This window comes from Macrobrachium rosenbergii, chromosome 51, assembly GCF_040412425.1.
Source record: "Macrobrachium rosenbergii isolate ZJJX-2024 chromosome 51, ASM4041242v1, whole genome shotgun sequence".
Classification (NCBI taxonomy): domain Eukaryota; kingdom Metazoa; phylum Arthropoda; class Malacostraca; order Decapoda; family Palaemonidae; genus Macrobrachium; species Macrobrachium rosenbergii.
The window spans coordinates 20,863,388-20,868,948 of NC_089791.1; the positions used below are offsets into that span (position 1 = coordinate 20,863,388).

Consider the following 5,561-nt stretch of genomic DNA (forward strand, 5'->3'; position numbering starts at 1 on the left):
GTGTTGGACAAGACGACTGAAGAAAGGATGCAAGAATGGCTGTTAAATAAAAGGGTAAAAATGTGGATGCATGTTGGGGTAGCGGCCGAAGGGAGGCTGCAAATACCAAACCTCCCCCACCTACGGACAATAACCCTTTATATTCCAGATACTATCGTAAGATCTCATTCAAAGGTTTCACGATAAATTACCGTATTAATATCACACGATACTCCCTGGGGACTATAATTCAATAGGTGAGCCTCTTCTTCCTTCTTTATAAAATTTCTTCCATAATGTTACAGATAAAGAGGAAACGAGAGAGAGAGAGAGAGAGAGAGAGAGAGAGAGAGAGAGAGAGAGAGAGAGAGAGAGAGAGAGAGAGACTTGTCATCATAATATCGTCATAAACATCATCAAGGACGACTCAGGTCAGCTGGATAAAAACTGCTTGAAAGCGAAGAGCTTGCGTGGCTATGCGCTGTTACTACATAGCATAAATATCCTCATACATAACAAACAGCTCATTAGCTTTCTGGTGGAAACAGACATATTTATATACACAGGTATTGATATAAATGACGGACGGTTCTAGCATGTTCAACGAGAAATCATATATTTAATGTTGCACTAAGGAAGACAGGTAAATTTCTGGCTAATAATCCCTTAGTTTTCTTAGCCGACATAATGATTTGTTCGGTAATAGTATTTCCGCATTACTGTCAACCCGAAGTAGAATTCTCTCTCAGCCTCGGTTTTCCCATATTCCTTCCTATAGGCTTTCTAAGGGATACCGCATGTGTCTAATGCTCTCTTCAGGCCTGAGCTAAAGAAAAGTAAATTTTTTTAGGTCTTTCATATACAAAATGTGTTTAACTGTAACCATTATATTACAAGCACAATAATATCAACACGTAAGTGCATGTAGTTAATTAAGCTTCTCTTAATAAACCAGAATGCTGATAGAAAATTTTTTTTCAAGATGAATGCTTGTGAAAAAATCTAAAACCGGGAGAATCTGTTATTGCCCGGCTATACCCTGCCATCACTAGAAGATTACTGTATGCGTCCCAAACACCTTAGTGTTTGTGCATAAAGACCTGGATTTAGGAGTCTGCGTATTGTATTTTGGCGTGAACATCTCAGAAGGAAGGTCTCGTTAACTACTATAATTTTTCTAACCTCTTGGTTTGGTCATCAGAAAAGTATCCTTTCTAGACCTTTCAAGAACTGACCAGGGTCCAGGTGTTCATTTTCTAAATTGCTGTCTTGTTTGTTGTACCGTATTCCGGTTCACTGAGACCTTTATGAGGTACATTTTGGTGGTTGGGGATGACAGTTCAACCACTGAAAACCGAAGCCTTCATATAAACAAATGGTAACTCAATTACTTGCATCATCAAACGTCTAGCGTTTTCCACTGCTCGTACAGCTTTTTATTGATGACACTGAGACTCACTGGGAGACCGAGATTAACTTATCTTTTTTATCATAGGGCAGACTTGCTTGTCTTGTTAATGAGTCGCGACTGAGATATATCTGTCTTTTTAATGATGATGACAGGTACTCGCTTGTCTTGTTAATGATGATATGACAGACTCGCTCGTCATTTTATTATGACGAGACAGGGGCTCGCTTGTGTTCTTAATGATGACGAGACCAAAAGTCACCTCTTTTTAATGATAATGAGACTAAGACTCGCTTGTCTTTCAATGATGACGAGGCCGAGTCACTTTTTTTTATGGTGAGGCCGAGAGTCACTTTCTTTTTTTAATGATGACGAGGCCGAGTCATTTTTTTTTATTGGAGAGGCCGAGAGTCACTTTCTTTTTTTAATGATGACGAGGCCGAGAGTCACTTGTTTTTTTAATGAAGACGAGGCCGAGAGTCACTTGTTTTTTAATGATGACGAGGCCGAGAGTCACTTGTTTTTTAATGATGACGAGGCCGAGAGTCACTTGTTTTTTAATGAAGACGAGGCCGAGAGTCACTTGTTTTTTAATGATGACGATGCCAAGAGTCACTTGTTTTTATAATGATGAACAGTCAGTCACTTTTTTTTTAATGAAAACGAGGCCGAGAGTCGTTTGCTTTTTTAATGATGAACAGTCCGAGTCATTTGTTTTTTTTTAATGAAAACGAGGCCGAGAGTCACTTGCTTTTTGAATGATGACGAGGCCAAGAGATACTTGGTTTTTTTTTTATTACAGAATACAGAATTGTGCCCAAAGGCCAAGCGCTGGGATCTATGAAGAGGTCATTCAGCGCTGAAAGGAGAGAGTGGATAGTAAGATGGAAGAAAGAGAATATGAACGGAGGCACAGTAAAAGGAATGAAAGGAGTTGCAAAGAACCTCAAGTAACGCCTACAGTGCACCCCGGGAACTTAAATGATGGCGAGACTGAGACTCGCCATTCTTTATGATGATGAAGAAACCGAATGTCATTAAATTGTCCCTTTAATGATGATAAGACTGACACTCATTTGTTTTAATAGAGGAGTCCCAAAGTTAATCGCCTTTTTCATGACAACCGAGAATTAAAACCCATTTGCTTTTAATGATGTCGAGAATGAGTGTCATTTGTCTCTACTGATGATGACGAGACCGAGACGAATACAGGTTTCCAAATCGAGGGCCATCCAAATAAATTAATAAGACATAAATGCAATAAAATACAATGAAACGGGATACTATGCAATAAAATACAAAGAAATAGGATACTATGCAATAAATTACAAAGAAATAGGATACTATGCAATAAAATACAAAGAAATAGGATACTGTCGGTCGGTCACTTTCCCTTGTACGCGGCGACGTAACTATTGTATTCATAAAACTGTTCAATTCATTTTCTCTATCAACGTTCACCGAAATTCACTGAACTTCTTACGAGTCCTTCATGCCCAGTTATTGAAAAAAAAAAAAACTACCAAGCACAACTTATTTTTTATCAATATTTGTCGGAATGGAATACAGAATTCAGGCCAAAAGCAAAGAGCTGGAACTTATGAAGTCATTCAGCGCTGAAAGGAAATTGACGATAAGATGGTTTGAAAGGTGTAACAAGAGGAAAACCTCACTGTTGCACAATGAAAAACTGTTAGGAGAAGGTGGAAAGTCAAATGGAAGAATGAGAATATGAACGGAGGTACATTAAAAAGGAAGTAAAGAGGTTGTAGCTAGGGGCATAAGGAACTCTGCGAGGAACCTTAAGCCATTCCTACAGTACACCAGGTGATATGCACTGATGGCACTACTCCCCCTGCGGGGTTTAATGATAACGAATTGTGAAAAATTATAACGAGTTGTGAAACTCCTTTGCTGATGACGTGAACGCGAGTCACATGTTTTTACTATTGATGGCCAGTCCGAGACGAATATAGGTTTCCAAATCGAGGTCCACGCAAATAAATTAATAAAAATAATAAATGGAATAAAATCAAACGAAATAGGATATTACCGGTCACTTTCCCTTGTACACGACGACGTAATTATGCTATTCATAAAACTGTTCATTTTCCACTATCAACGGTCACTCAAATCGCTTTAAGTTCGGAGTCATTCACGCCCAGTTGTTTAGAAAAAGAAAACTACCAAGGAACAGCTTATTTTTTTATCAATGTTTGTCTAAAATAAGAAAGGCATTCGCTATTGTAATTCACTAGTAACCACAAGGTACAGTCTTGTCAATGACTGTTTTATAACGCAAATAGTTATGACTAAATTGGCAACCGGTCATGCTGAATAAACAATCGGAAATGATCAAACGGGGAAATGAAAATGGTTATGGCCTACAATGCGCTTGGCATTTCCCTGACACAGATTCTCTATGAGGCGACGATAATTTCGTAATTTCTAGGCAACAAAACTTAGGTGGAAAACTTTGTGACCAGACTTTTCCTTTTGAATAAGTGTGATCTCGCATGCAATTCACAAACTAATGATTCTAAAGCGTCACTCTTTCTCTGTTTCGAGAACCCCATTACACAAAGTTTGGCTAACTGCGAAATCTAATTGCAACCACTCCTTGATATAGGAAAACCTAGACAGGCACGCCTCTTCCTTCTTTCATTTATTCCGCATGCATTCTTTTTTGGAGATATCGTCAAAAGTATCAGTGACATCCCAAAAATGAACAGCTTCATTCATTTTTCAATGACAATTCAAAATTACCTTGTCGCAGGAGAAAGAAGTGCAGAGTAGAGATCGCCTGTATACCTTTCCACAGCACTAGGTAGACACACTGGCCGCATGTTAGGTTTGTACGTGCGTATGTTGCCAACCACTGGCCTGTTCGCCTCCCCTAAAGGATAGTGGTTAGTTTTGCTCAAGAGTTTTTTTTTGTTTTACCCGCTCTGGAAGACAACGGTTTGAAGTTGTTGAAAATTTATTTTCGCAATCTTTTCCTCTGTCTCTTATGGAAGGCATTGTTTTCTTTACGGTTCGTTATTATGAAGTGAGCGAATCTAAACTAGCAATACGCACCGGCTACTGTTTTTGCTCGACTGAGCTGTGACGTCGATGGAAAAACCCAGAATGTTTCGTCTAGCGTCGCAAACCTTTCGTCCCTCGGAGCGCCCAGCGCCGTTAAGGTGCTCGTAATGGTTGATGAAGGAAAGACTGCAACATAACTTGCTCCCTCAAATGACGACCTAAATGGATATGTTTTGTATTATGCACCCGGAATTCGATAAATAAAGGAAATATGAATCACGCTATAACTCTGGAACAGCAAATGAACGGGCGAACGTTAATTTTTTTTTTATTGCTTCCTCCAACGTTTCCCAGAATGCACGTCAGTGACGTCATACTTATGCACTCTATCCAACGATACGATCTCTTTCTCACAACTTCAGTCTACTGAATCGGCTGCAAGATTCGACATTGAATATCCCGATTTTTGGCCCAGTGACTGCGTGAACGAGAGAGAGATAGTTAAGAGCAAGGTCTATAGACCTTGGTTAAGAGTGTACCGTAAGTAGCGATTAGCTGTAGGCCTACTTTATCATCTCTGACAAGTGATATTGTTATTGAGATTCAGATAATAATAGTGAGATTAGTAAGTAGCGAAAGATGGTGATGATTTTGCAGACAAGGAGGGAAGGAGAGAGAGAGAGAGAGAAGGGGCGGGGGGTTAGTTTACTGCATTCCCTCGAAAGCTATTTCAATCTAAGCACGCACAAATTTCCAAATAATTTTGACTGGCAACATCAGTGATTCTGAGGAATATCTTTATGTATTCGATAATCTTGAAAGTATTCCATGGTTAATAATAATGAAGAGTATGGTAGCATGAAGGACTAACAACGTGTTCAAGATATACTCAGACGTTATTTCAAGTGATGGTGTTTTGCCTACTTTAATCTTCTTAAGAAATTTAATACTTATATATATATATATATATATATATATATATATATATATATATATATATACATATATATATATATATACACACATACATGTGCAAATATATAAGCATATATATATACACATATACATGTGCAAATATATATATATATATATTATATATATATATATATATATATATATATATATATATATATATATATATATATAT

The 5,561-nt window shown here is 38.0% G+C and overlaps 1 protein-coding gene across 1 annotated transcript in view; it reads right to left on the reverse strand.

Moving 5' to 3' along the window:
- phtm (phantom) overlaps positions 1–4,273 on the reverse strand; it is a 173,835-nt gene extending 169,562 nt beyond the window's left edge. The window contains 1 exon segment of the mRNA XM_067094951.1: positions 4,154–4,273. The gene's annotated coding sequence lies outside the window, so the exon portion shown is untranslated.
- Positions 4,274–5,561: the final 1,288 nt, after the last annotated feature.